Here is a 14,930-nt window from a genome sequence, read left to right as displayed (position 1 = left end):
TCCTGCAGACCGCAGTTGATCATCGTGATGATCGAATAAGCCACCCTTTGGAGACGAGGGCCGCGTAAGGACTCTGCATTCAAAACACGGCTGACACTGCTAAGAGACATACGTGTATCAGAGGTATCTGCCTCGGTAGCTGCTCAGGGAGAGCAATGGACTCTCAAGCGGCGGGCCCGTGTTCGTGTACAGTACTAACTAGCGGTGTGTGACGCCGTTGGCGGCCATGAGTTGCCACGCTATTCTCAATCCTTATGTTGTGCTCCACCTCCCCTAGAAGTTCGTCACAACATTTCTGAGACACGCTGTAGATTAAAAAAAAATTCTTTGACAATTTGAAATGGACTTCTGTCTTCGAAACGTAGCAGTTTTAAAACACACGGAACGAAATGTTATTTAAAGAAAATTAGAAATTTGTGGTAAGGTCTTATGGGAGGGAACAACTGTTGAGGTCATCGGTCCCTAAGCCTACACACTACTTAATCTAACTTACGCTAGGGACAACACACACACTCATGACCGAGGGAGGACTCGAACCTCCGACGTGGGGGACCGCACGGACCGTGACAACACGCCGTAGACCGCGCGGCTACACCGCGCGCCGTTATTTAAAGGTCGTACTGAAACGAGACTACAGTTATAAGAGATCAAGGACAAGAAACGGAAGCAGTGATTGAGAAAGTAGTGGGACAGGGTTTTAGACTTTCCCAAGCGTTATTCAGTCTGGATATTCTTCTAGATGTGGAGAAAGCCAAGGAGAAATTTTGGAAAGGGAATTAACTTTCTGGGACATGAAGGTTTGCCGATGACATTGCGACTGCGTTAGAGACGGCCAAGGACTTTGAAGAGCAGTTTAACGGAATTGATAACGTCTTGTAAAGCGATTGTAAAATGATCGTGAATAAAAGTAGGAAATGGGTAATGGTACATACTCGAATTAATCACGCGACATTCATGGAATTGTATTAGGCAATGAGAGGCTAAATATCGCAGATGAGTTTTACTATTTGGGCAGAAAAATGTGTGATGATCGCCTAAGTAGAGAAGCTATAAAACGCACGCTGAGAATAGCAAGAAAATTATTTCTGAAAAAGAGGAATTTGTTAACATCTAATACAAATTTCAATGGTGGGAAGTGTTTCCTGAAGATATTTGTATGGAGTGTAACCTATTACTGAACTGAAACGTGTAAGATAGACGATTCAGACAAGAAGACGATAGAAGCTTTCGAAATGTAGTGATACAGACGGACGCTCGAGGGTAGATGGGTAGATCGAATGACAAATGATGACACATACTGAATCTAAATGGAGAATACAGACCATTAGTGGCACAACTTGACTAAAAGAAGGGATCGCTTGATAGGATGCATCCAGAGGCATGAAGAAATTGTCAGTTTCGTAATGGACGGCAGTGTGAGGGGTAAGAATTGTAGAAAGGGGCCAAGGGGGAAAACAGTAAGCAGCTTCGAATGATTGTACACTGCAGTAGTTATGCAAAAATAAGGGGGCTGGCAAAGTATGCAGTAGCATGTGGAACTACGTCAAACCAGTGTTCGGACAGAAAACAACAACAACGATCCGTGGCAGAGAGGCATCTCTATACAACTCAAACTGCTCTAACTGTTCAGATGGCTTTCCTGTGAGTGTTGCGGTCTGTTGTGAGCATTCATGGGACCAGTCTTGAGCGCACCTTTCAGTATGCAGGAGTTTCAGTCATAACACACGTACTTCCAGTGCTCACCAATAGCTGTAGAGCCCACTGCCGAGTTATAATGCGCCTGTCTGCACATACAGTAGTCGATATCAGTGCAAAGGCAGGGTTCCTATGAAAGTAACGTACAGTGGCTGAAGCGTGCATGTATCGAATTTTTTTGAAAGCAGTAGGCACATACGACATAAACAATCATGATGGGATTACTTAGTTTCTTTTGTAAAACACTAACAAACAAGGCGTTTGTATATCCTGGATGGAACCTCTTGTGGTGTCACCGCCAGATACCACACTTGCTAGGTGGTAGCTTTAAATCGGCCGCGGTCCATTAGTATACGCCGGACCCGCGTGTCGCCACTGTCAGTAATTGCAGACCGAGCGCCACCACACGGCAGGTCTAGAGAGACGTCCTGGCACTCGCCCCAGTTGGACAGCCGACTTTGCTAGCGATGCTACACTGACGAAGACTCTCTCATTTGCCGATAAGATAGTTAGCATAGCCTTCAGCTAAGTCAATTGCTACGACCTAGCAAGGCGCCGTATTCAATTGATATTTATTATATGAAGCATGTATCACCAAGACCGATGTTCTACAATTATGGATTAAAGTTAAGTATTCCAGAAGCTACGTACTTTTCTTTATAGCATTCATTACGTATCCTGTATCAGACCTCACGCCAGCCTGCGTGAGTTTAAGCGCGTGCCTTTCGGCTTCCTCTCATTGTGTCTCGGCTGTCTTGTCTAGACACAACACCTCTACTCTTCCTAATTACCTCAGTTACTCTCTTTGGCATTGATTTTATTAGGGTCTTCAGTTCTTGCAATGAAATTGCCGCCCACTCTTCTCGTATCTCGCTTTTTTAGCTCACATCATCATCATCATCATCATCTTGGACAGTTTCCAGCCACTGGCTGGGTCTGTCGGAAACACAAGCCTCTCCATCGTGTTCTGTCTTTCCACCATTCCCCCTCTTCCACCTTCGTCCAGTTCTCTCCTCTTCTCGTCACACATTCCTTCACTCCCTTCACCCATCTATCTCTTGGTCTTCCTCTGGGCCTCTTCCCCTCCAGTTGCAGATCAAACATCCTCTTTGGAATTCTTCCCTCATCCATTCTCTTCATGTGTCCATACCACTGCAGTCTTGATTTTTCTATCCTGTCCTGTACTGGTTCCTCCTTTAGTCTTTCCCTCACATACACATTTCGCAATCTGTCTCGTCTTGTTACACTCAACCTGCTCCTATGGAACTTCATTTCACTAGCCTGTATTCTACTTTTGTCGCTTTTGTGCATTACCCATGTCTCACTTCCGTATGAAAATATGGGGACAAAGTAGGTTCGGTATATAATTCCCTTGGATTTCTGTGGCACCTCCTTGCTCCAAATAAGCCCCCTAATGCATTTGTAGAACTGCCCTGCTTTTCTGCACCTTTCATTTATTTCCATTGCGTTTCCCCCCTTACTTTCAATCATGCTTCCCAGGTACTTGAAGTTCTCTACCACTTGTAGTTTTTCCCCTCCACAAGTTATATCCACATTTGGCCTATTCTTCTTCCTTGTTGTGACAATTATTTCACTTTTCTTTGCAGAGAAATGCATTCCATATTGTGCTGCCGCTGCCTCCCATACATCTAACTGCTCTTGCACCTCCTTCTCGCAATTTCCCCATAACATCAGGTCATCGGCAAAAAGCACTGCTTTCATTTTATGATCTCCAATTGCATCTGATACTTGCTGTAGGATTTCATCCATAACAATAATAAACAATAAAGGCGAAAGTGCACTTCCCTGTCGCAGCCCATTTTCCAGCTTGAACCATGCAGTACGTTCCCTCCCCACTTTCACACAACTCTCACTTCCCTCATACATTTTTCTGACTTTTCGTGTTATCTCTTCATCTATCCCTTTTGCGTTCAGCACATCCCAGAGCTTGTCCCTATAGATACTGTCATACGCCTTCTCAATATCTAAAAAGGCCATGATTAAGTCCTTCCCGTACTCATAGTGCCTTTCCTGCAGTTGCCTTACCGCAAATATGAGGTCCGTTGTTGATCTTCCCGGTCTGAAACCGTACTGCTCCTCTTGCAGTCTACTTTCAATACTGCTTCTTATTCTCTTCTCCAGGATCTTTTCATAGATTTTTCCACAGTGGCATAGCAGGGTGATTCCTCTGTAGTTCTCACATCTCCTTTTATCTCCTTTCTTGAAGATCGGGACTATAATTCCGTTCTTCCAATCCTCAGGAATTCTGTTCTCCTTCCACACCACCCTCAGCACTCTGTATAGCCACTGGGTTCCTACTTCTCCTGCTGCTCGTATCATATCCACTGTTACTTCGTCCCAACCTGGTGCCTTGCCCCCTTTCATCCTCTTTATGGCTTCTTCCACTTCATTCCAAGTTAGATCATCAATTTCCCCACTATTATAATCGTCTGCTGCCTTAGGCTCTCCATCGCTGTTAGTTACCCGCTTGGCGGCATTCAACAGATCTTCAAAGTACTCCTTCCAAATCTTTTTGAGCTCATGCATTTCCTCCACAACTCTTCCATTATTATCCATGATCCTCGGGCACTCGCTTCTGTCGTTCCTCTTATTTCTTACCATGGTGTAAAGTACTTTTTTGTTCCCTTCACTGTCCTCTTCTAACATTCTTGTCCATTTTTCCATCCACTTCCTCTTCTCCGCCCTTACTATGGTCTGTGCCGCTTTCTTGCTTTCCTTATATTTTACCCTACCTTCCTCTGTTCGGGTCTGGAACCATTCTCTGAAGGCTTTGTTCTTTCTTTTTTAGCTCACATGCGGCCCCAAATTGAATTCCATTCCAAGTATTGGCCGAAAGGTCTTCGATGGGCTTCAAATCCGGGCTAAGTGTAGGCCATGGCAAGACATTGATATCTTCAAACTACTTTCTTGTTGTGCAGGAAGATGTACAGACGCGTTATCTTGTTGAAACATTAGACTTTTGTCCCTTAGGTTCGTTCTCACACGTTCTAATCCATTGTCTCTAACATCTCAGCGTACGTGATAGAGTTCATTCTAGTGTTCACCCAAGCAATGAGTGATTTACTTTCAGTGCAGAAGACCGCCAAAGTCCTCGGACTTCTACCACCACAATTTCTGCTCGTCCCTGTCTGCTGCTCTGTTCTCAGATGATGCCGATCATACTGAAATCCTTCCGGACCATCAAAATTAAACTTCTTGTCATCACTGTAGATCACTTTATCCCATTCTCAAATACATGACATACGTTTTTCAAAAAAATGCCAACCTAGCCCGTTTGGGAGTTAGAGCAGGTTTCTGCAGTCTTTTTTTCAATGCAATATATTTTCATTTGGCAAAATTTATCGTACATGTCTGGCAGTACTGGCAACTGTAAAACAGCAATAACCCGACAAGAACATCGGTTTCTGGTCCATGATTTGTTCCCCGTTCTGTCCATATAGTGCGCCGAATCTAACGAAATTATAAATCACTGTATTTGAGCAGTTTAACTTGGTGATTTGACGACTAGAGAGTCCCATTTCCTTCTACATACCGATGTTTGCTTTTTCATCACCTGATAACTCTTTTTCGCGTGGCTATGTAACAATCGAGATTTACGTATGCAATACGCACTGTCACTGATGGTGTCTGTTTCCTATCCGTAGAAGAGGCACCTACGCACGCAGTAACACCGCAGAGACCCGACTGTCTTTATGCCGAGTTCCACCCTCTAGCAGCTGAACAGCTGATGTGTACTAACTGACCGAGCGAGGTGGCGCAGTGGTTAGCACACTGGACTCGCATTCAGGAGGACGACGGTTCAATCCCGCGTCCGGCCATCCTGATTTAGGTTTTCCGTGATTTCCCTAAATCACTCCAGGCAAATGCCAGGATGGTTCCTTTGAAAGGGCACGGCCGACTTCCTTCCCCGTCCTTCCCTAATCCGATGAGACCGATGATCTCGCTGTTTGGTCTCTTACCCCAAACAATCCAATCCTATACTAACTGACATCAAGTATGATATCATTTCACCGCATCTGTCACTGTACTAGATTTCGTACCATTGCCTGTACATTGTGTGCAACTACGCCAACCGACAGTGTTAATTTTCATAGAAAGATCCGAGCCTTTATACTGATGTGTACTGCTGTATAACAACATCGGCTCCATCCAGCATGTCGGGAACACGGGCTGTGACAGGACGTCCCTCATGCTGCCCAGTTCGGCGCTTCCTGCCGCTTTAACTCTTTGTAAACTGTCCAACAGTTCTCTTATCAAATGCATCATCGCAGACTGCACAAAATCATTTATAGGAGTAACACCGTTTCTTTTTCCGCAACCAAGAACTCAGTAAAGTACGCAGCTTGCAACGAGTTCTTTTTTTTTTTTCCAGCTCTAACACTTGTCTGAACTATTTGAAACTTCCCACAGGTGCAGAAGAAACTTCAAATTTGAAGCACCCATATAAATCTTATTCGTGTCATGAAACTGATTTAAGATCGACAACTGCTGTGTCGTCCGAACAAGACACAGCCCGGGCAAAAGCACCACGGGCGCAAAGATACGAGCTGGTGCCACTGCTACGAACTCACCACGGGCGGCGCTGAGGATGAAGACATCGACTTCGCCTCGGCCAACTGCCGGTCGAGTACAATCCGCCAATGACTGGACGACAACAGACAGAAGCCTACTCGGAAGATAGAAGAGCAGCTCTCGTACTTGGCTGTAGACCATAGTCCAGGGCTGACTTACAAGGGGAGGCCGCCAATTGCGAAATTCAGATTCGATTCATACTGCGCATAATAAAAGCTCATGGCCAGAGGTGTAATGTGGCAAAGCACCAAGATGCACTTCTCAGCCGTTATCGAGAAAATCGACAGTTAAAAGAAACCGTTGCCGTGAAATACTCTCTACGATCAATAATTCTCTACAGCGTCGTGTCGCAGCGGTAAGCGCTCTGGTTCGTAATCCGAAAATCGCCGGATCGAATCTCGCGCTATGCAACCTTTTTTTTTAGTATTTGTTTTTTATAATTCAAATATATATATATATATATATATATATATATATATATATAAATAATTCCCGCCAATCAGTTGCAACAATTATGCATATAATAAGTTGTTGAAAGTCGTTTGTCGTGGAAAAACTGGCGACTTCGAACATCATTATGTTTTCCGCAAACAAAGTTGTATTTCACAAATGTTATTAATTGTCTTCATAATGTTAACCACGCATAGTTAACGGAAGACGTAGAAACGATATTCCGAAAAGAATTCGTATAGCGTAAGTCAAACGTTCGAATTAGAATAGAGACCCCACGAACACAAATTTGCTGTGGCAGGTATGAAATATAACCTCCGTTACTCGCTCGTTACACTTGAATGACAGATGTTGAATGGGCCGAAACGAGCCGCCGCATAACAGCGTAGTTGCCTGCTAACTTCGAAAGAAGGTAGATGCGGTCCCTAGCGCAACTTATAACATTGTCCAAAATCAGTGCGGACGGGAGAGCTTTGGTACACCCTGTTAAAAAAAACGGAAAAATGGAGGCGGTACAATTGGAGAGCGATCCGCCTTCACCAACATGCATAAGCAATTCATTAATACTTTATATATATATATATATATATATATATATATATATATATATATATATATATATATATATATTTGAATTACAAAAAACTAATAATTAAAAAAAAATTCGATCCGGCGACCTTCGGATTACGAACCCGAGCGCTTACCGCTGCGCCACGACGCTGTAGAAAATTTACTAATCGTCGAGAGTATTTCACCGCAACTGTTTCTTTTAACTGTCGATTTTCTCGACAACGGCTGAGAAGTGCATCTTTGTGCTTTGCCACGTTACACCTCTGGCCATGAGCTTTTATTATGCGCAGTATGAATCGAATCTGAATTTCACAATTGGCGGCCTCCCCTTGTTAGACAGGGAACGTTGTATAGCGCAGAAGTGAACAGACAGTTGTTGTAAAATTACATTTGCTGTGTACTGTGGAGTCTACCTACGATTATTTGCACTTAGCCATTGAGGATCTTTCTTATGTCATATCAGAAGTAGTGTTGCAGACTTCTTATCCGTCAAGACACAGAGATAAGTAAACCTTTTAACTTACAAATGTGACTTTGTTACTAATTTGTTGGGGGGTTGTAGAATCTTCGTTCTCCTATTATCTGATCCTGGGGCATAGTAGTGTAATAGTTGCAGGGAGAAATTGTCTTAGCGGTGTACTGCACCAAAAGCCGAACTCACAAACTCGGCCTATCTTAATAACAGTGGCAACTCGGCCTCCACAGCATTAGCGACGAGACCTCTACAAAACTGGCGACGATCATTTACGAAAATAATAGTAACAGACTGTTACTGCTTTGGTAAGACAGTAATTTATACGGTATAAGATCGAAGTGTGTACCCAGGTTTGTCAGTATTTCACTCGGAACAATGATTGTGAACACTGTGGCTACGGAAGCGCGTAAACGAGGAAGGATTCTGCTTGTGTCCTATTGTTTCTGCCTGCGCATCGCCTTGCTCAACATCCTTGGACTCACGAGAATGTCGGATTTATCGAAGGCAGCAAGCACCGCCACACTATGAATGGGCGCCTGTTAACTGGCTGGTATGGTCTTTGCAGGAAGTCGGCCAGGACGCAAACCAATCTAACAGAGCAAGCAAATGAAAAGAGAAATTTCTTTTCATTGCTGAAACACTTTTATCGCAGAGTACGTCAGGGCACAATTTGTCCTAACTAGACCCGACGTCATTTTTCCTTCCTCTTTTTCCCTTCAATTTACTTACTAGCGGAATTTTTTTCTTTGGTCTGTAACTGCGTGGACATGCATTGATGAAGGATGCTTCTACTTAACGAAAGGGGCGTGCTCTACGAGCAGAGTGATGAAACAACGCAGGCGAGGAGGAAATGGTAATCACTGGCAGCTAGCGGCAACTGAACCAGTGGCCGTGCGGTTAAAGGCGCTGCAGCCTGGAACCGCAAGACCGCTACGGTCGCAGGTTCGAATCCTGCCTCGGGCATGGATGTTTGAGATTTCCCTAGGTTAGTTAGGTTTAACTAGTTCTAAGTTCTAGGGGACTAATGACCTCAGCAGTTGAGTCCCATAGTGCTCAGAGTCATTTGAACCATTTGAACTGAACCAGTGGGAACTAATCCTGGAAGCGGAATTTTCCATTCTATGCTAAACATCGATGGGCTCGAGGAAATCGTATAAAGTCGTTGATATATTCGAGGGAAAAAGAAAGACTTAAGAAATGTAACTGTGTAATGACTTTAGAAAAGACTGAAAGCATTGCTCTTGAACACAAATACACTCCTGGAAATGGAAAAAAGAACACATTGACACCGGTGTGTCAGACCCACCATACTTGCTCCGGACACTGCGAGAGGGCTGTACAAGCAATGATCACACGCACGGCACAGCGGACACACCAGGAACCGCGGTGTTGGCCGTCGAATGGCGCTAGCTGCGCAGCATTTGTGCACCGCCGCCGTCAGTGCCAGCGTTTGCCGTGGCATACGGAGCTCCATCGCTGTCTTTAACACTGGTAGCATGCCGCGACAGCGTGGACGTGAACCGTATGTGCAGTTGACGGACTTTGAGCGAGGGCGTATAGTGGGCATGCGGGAGGCCGGGTGGACGTACCGCCGAATTGCTCAACACGTGGGGCGTGAGGTCTCCACAGCACATCGATGTTGTCGCCAGTGGTCGGCGGAAGGTGCACGTGCCCGTCGACCTGGGACCGGACCGCAGCGACGCACGGATGCATGCCAAGACCGTAGGACCTACGCAGTGCCGTAGGGGACCGCACCGCCACTTCCCAGCAAATTAGGGACACTGTTGCTCCTGGGGTATCGGCGAGGACCATTCGCAACCGTCTCCATGAAGCTGGGCTACGGTCCCGCACACCGTTAGGCCGTCTTCCGCTCACGCCCCAACATCGTGCAGCCCGCCTCCAGTGGTGTCGCGACAGGCGTGAATGGAGGGACGAATGGAGACGTGTCGTCTTCAGCGATGAGAGTCGCTTCTGCCTTGGTGCCAATGATGGTCGTATGCGTGTTTGGCGCCGTGCAGGTGAGCGCCACAATCAGGACTGCATACGACCGAGGCACACAGGGCCAACACCCGGCATCATGGTGTGGCGAGCGATCTCCTACACTGGCCGTACACCACTGGTGATCGTCGAGGGGACACTGAATAGTGCACGGTACATCCAAACCGTCATCGAACCCATCGTTCTACCATTCCTAGACCGGCAAGGGAACTTGCTGTTCCAACAGGACAATGCACGTCCGCATGTATCCCGTGCCACCCAACGTGCTATAGAAGGTGTAAGTCAACTACCCTGGCCAGCAAGATCTCCGGATCTGTCCCCCATTGAGCATGTTTGGGACTGGATGAAGCGTCGTCTCACGCGGTCTGCACGTCCAGCACGAACGCTGGTCCAACTGAGGCGCCAGGTGGAAATGGCATGGCAAGCCGTTCCACAGGACTACATCCAGCATCTCTACGATCGTCTCCATGGGAGAATAGCAGCCTGCATTGCTGCGAAAGGTGGATATACACTGTACTAGTGCCGACATTGTGCATGCTCTGTTGCCTGTGTCTATGTGCCTGTGGTTCTGTCAGTGTGATCATGTGATGTATCTGACCCCAGGAATGTGTCAATAAAGTTTCCCCTTCCTGGGACAATGAATTCACGGTGTTCTTATTTCAATTTCCAGGAGTGTATAAGTGGTAATGATACGTAAAATATGAAAGCCGTACCCTCGGATTATTTTATTTATGTACATGTGAAAATTTAAAGACATTTATTTCTAGTCATAAGCATTACGTTTTAATACAAGCCCATCAGTGTATCAAGTAGACTGAAATTATGTAAAATTTTTGTTACGTCAGGTAACTCTGAACCAGTTTTCATACCAATGCACTTTGATGAATAATCGTAAGTGTGTTCTGATAACAAACTCATAAAATACGACGTCTCCTTGACGCAACACAGGTGGGTTGTGCCTAAAGTACGATCACACTGACCCTTCGTGATCGAACGTTTACAGCAGATTCTTTCTAGTGCTCTCGTCATTTTACACATCGCAAGCGCAGAAAGGAAGAGTGTTGATTTGGTGTTTGCTACAGTTGACAGGAATTTAAATGAGTCTGTGTTATTTACACACGTAAATATACAGAATAGAAAAGAAAATTGAGGATGTGTTAGATGACGATCAGTTTAACTTTAGGAAAGCGAAAGGCGCCAGAGAGGCAATTCTACCGTTGCGGTTGATAATGGAAGCAACACTGGAGAAAAATCAAGACATGTTCATAGGATTTGTCGACCTGGAAAAAGTGTTCGACAATGTAAAATGGTGCAAGATGTTCAAAATTCTGAAAAAAGTAGGGGTAAGCTATAGGGAGAGACAGGTCATATATGTACTACAGCCAAGAGGGAATAATAAGAGTGGACGACCAAGAACGAAGTGCTCGTATTAAAAAGGGTGTAAGACAAGGATGTTCTCTTTTGCACCTACTGTTCAATCTGTACATCGATGAAGGAAAAGTGGAAATAAAAGACAGATTCAGGAGTGGAATTAAAATTCAAGGTAAAAGGGTTTCAATGATACGATTCGCTGATGACATTGCTATCCTGAGTGAAAGTGAAGAATAATTACATGCTCTGCTGAATGGAATGGACACTCTAACGAGTATAGAATATGTATTGAGAGTAAATCGAAGAAAGAAGAAAGTAATGAGAAGTAGCAGAAACGAGAACAGCGAGAAACTTAATATCAGGATGGATGGTCACGAAGTAGATGAAGTTAAGGAATTCTGCTACCTAGGCAGCAAAATAACCAAAGATGGACGGAGGAAGGAGGACATCAAAAGCAGACTAGCAGTGGCAAAAAGGGCATTCCTGGCCAAGAGAAGTCTAGTAGTATCAAACATAGGCCTTCATTTGAGGAAGAAACTTCTGAGAATATAAGTTTGGAGCACAGCATCGTATTGTACTGAAACATGGACTGTGAGAAAACCGGAACAGAAGAGAATCGAGGCATTTTAGATGTGGTGCTACAGGCGAATGTTGATAATTAGGTGGGCTGACAAGTTAAGGAATGAGAAGGTTCCGCGCGGAATTGGATAGGAAAGGAACATGTGGGAAACACTCACAAGAAGAAGGGACAGGATGATAGGAGATCCGTTAAGACATCAGGGAATGGCTTCCGTGGTACTAGAGGGAGCTTTAAGGGCAAAACCTGTAGAGGAAGACAGACATTGGAATACATGCAGAAAATAATTGAGGACGTAGGACGTAGGTTGCTAATGCTACTCTGAGCTGAAGAGGTTGGCACAGGAGAGGAATTCGTAGCGGGCCGCATCTAACCAGTCAGAATACTGACGACCAAAAAAAAAATTGTCCGCCGTTACCAACAAGGGGAAGGCCTGAGCCAAGGCCAGCCGATTCGGCCCTTGTTTGGCAGGTCGCTTGTGCACAACCTAAAATGAAAGACTGCAACATATTTCGGCTGAACAACCCACTATTTTGAGAAAGCTACCCCAGAAGTTCATGACGCGCAATCGACTGACAACTGACGGGATCGACTGATAACTGAAACTTGAGCATTTTTCATCAACATCTATGGGGTCAGCGAATGCATATTTCCCTAGAAATCGAGGAAAGAAACTTTTTCGACTTATGTTTGTATGTCCATAAGGTGATGTATGGAAACGGAGCAGAATATCTGTGTTCCATTCCCAGTTCTAACCTATAGTTTTTTATTTATATTATTTTTCGTTTGAAATTGGTAATAATAGGCGGGCTAATTAGATAAGTAAATCAATAAAGAATAATAACAAAGTAGACAAATAAGTTTCTCAAACGATCTGGTTAGTAAAGTATTAAAAAGATAATCCTGGTCGACTTACAACGTCTGTTTCAATGATTCTGTTCACGTCCTCAATTTTCTTAGAACAAGTAGATAGATGGTACTTCCCATATAAACATTCCAAGCAAATATATTCGCGACACCAAGAACATCTAACGAATGCAATCTTCATGCAACTACATCGTTCTTTCCGAAGATTTGGAAAAAAACAGGCTTGGTTTACATTTTTAAAATATTTCATTTTCGAGATTTAATTTTGATGCATACCATATCATTGTCGGAAAAATCGGTGCTGAAAGATGATCCAGAATTACACTGTGAATAGTTATTGCACCTCCTCGGTTGTCCAATTACAGCTGGGTTTCCATGAGCACAAAGTAGTTTTGAAGCCTCAAAATCAAGTAAAGTACATGGTGATAAAAATGAAAATCATATGGTGGCACGCAGATTATTTATACTTCGGCAAGTCGGTTCACCTTCGTCACCCATAAACATGCTGTTACACACAATGGTAGTAGTTCGTCCACCCCAGGGATCTAATACCAGAGAGAACTCGTTATCAGCAAAAGTTTCTTATATGTCCCCAACATATGTTTTGTGAATTGAATTCTCCTATTTCCCGGGTTTGGCGCAAGCAAAGTAAACATTCTGTAACGAGTCGGTTAAACGACTGACCTCTTCTATTCCCCCACGACGAAATTGATCACTAGTTTCTTATAAACACGGGAAAACTTTGGGCAACAATTTTCCAGACGCTGCGACGCAATGTTGCACCGCGTACGAATGCGTTATTTTATGCACACTAACAGCTGTGATTAGGGCTAGTTTCTCTCGACTATGTGATAACGTGCGTCGAATGCTCGTGTTTGCGGCAATCTTACTGAGAATTATTTTTACACTAATAGGCTTAAAAATTTAATTCTTTATTAATCCAAGCCGTTTAAGTTATTTACTTGCTTGCTCTGTTGTTATTCGTCATTGATTTATTAACCTTATTGGTACATTACCATATTGGTACCAGTTTCGATACGGAAAAAGATATAAATAAAAAAACTACAGAATGCAACTGGGAATAAGACACAGGTTCTCTGCCTCCCAGCCTTGATCGCCAGCCAGCGGCGCTTTAGTTTAACAGCTGGTACCTTTTAGTTTAATAAACGTCGATTTCTAGGAAAATATCATTTTTTGGACCCCATATACGTTGATGAAGAATGCTCAGTTTTGAATTATCTATAGATCCCGCCAATTCTCAGCCTATATCGCGCGTCATGATCTTCAGGGGCAGATTTCTCAAAAACTGGGAGGCGGGTGAGGGTGGGGTGATGTTGAACCATAATATCTTGTAGTCTTTCATTTTAGTTTGTACAAAAGCGACTTGAAAACTATGAGCCGAATCGGATGGACGTTTCAAAATCCTTCCCGTTGTTAGCAGTCGCTGCTACTACTGTTACGAATTTATCGTGGTTTCGGTAGAGGGATTACAGGCAGATTGTTGAATCTACTGCTAGTGTAACAATTACGCTGAAACATGGTAGCTGGGAAACAAGAGGAAAGGAAAACTCCACCATAGGAACATTTTGGGTGTTTATCGGAACAGCAGCAGCATCTTCATTCCTGTGATTATACGGTACGGGACATAGCGACCTGGAATCTCCTCCCGTACGTCGTGTACGCGAGTGGACTAAGCGTCAGCACAGAGTGCCTGTTAGAGGTCGGCGACTACTTACCAGGTAGACGTTGTCATGGTAACGAGCGGGTCAGTAGATGGAGCGCAAGTCCGACTCGTCACACACTTAGGGATTCTGGAGTTACATTTAAGTTACTGGAGTTACTGCTTAAGCTGGATGCTGGGATGATTTCTTCGCAGACGACATGGCCGATACACTCACCCATCCTTCCCCAACGTGAGCGTGTGCTAGTCTCTGATGATAGCGTCGTGGGCTAGACGTTAAGCCCTAATCGTCCTTCCTTCGAATCTACCTGTCGTTGCACAACAGGTGATCAACGTGCTAACGCCTCGTGACCATAGTGCTTGCACCCAAGACGAGTGGAAATCGTGGCCTGGTCACATGAATCCTGATTTCAGTTGGTAAGATCTGACTATAGGGTTCGAATGTAGCGCAGACACCACGAAGCCATGGACACAAGTTGTCAACAAGGCAGTGTGCAATCTGGTGGTGGCTCCAAATGGTGTGGGTTGTGATTACATGGAATGGATTGAGTCCAAGTGAACCTACTATGTTTACGTTCGGCTACTTCGAGACCATTTGCAGCCATTCATGGAATTTTTATTGATGAAAATGGGCCATGTCACAGGGCCACATC

At 44.4% G+C, this 14,930-nt stretch overlaps 1 protein-coding gene across 2 annotated transcripts in view; it reads right to left on the bottom strand.

Annotated features, from left to right (window-relative positions):
- The window catches only part of LOC124612906 (inositol 1,4,5-triphosphate receptor associated 2-like), a 191,308-nt gene that overhangs the window by 117,576 nt on the left and 58,802 nt on the right, over positions 1-14,930 (bottom strand). The gene's annotated exons all lie outside the window — the stretch shown is intronic.

Source organism: Schistocerca americana, chromosome 4 (genome assembly GCF_021461395.2).
Source record: "Schistocerca americana isolate TAMUIC-IGC-003095 chromosome 4, iqSchAmer2.1, whole genome shotgun sequence".
NCBI lineage: Eukaryota > Metazoa > Arthropoda > Insecta > Orthoptera > Acrididae > Schistocerca > Schistocerca americana.
Note: the sequence above shows the minus strand (reverse complement) of the source record. Positions and strands in the feature narration are given on the sequence as shown.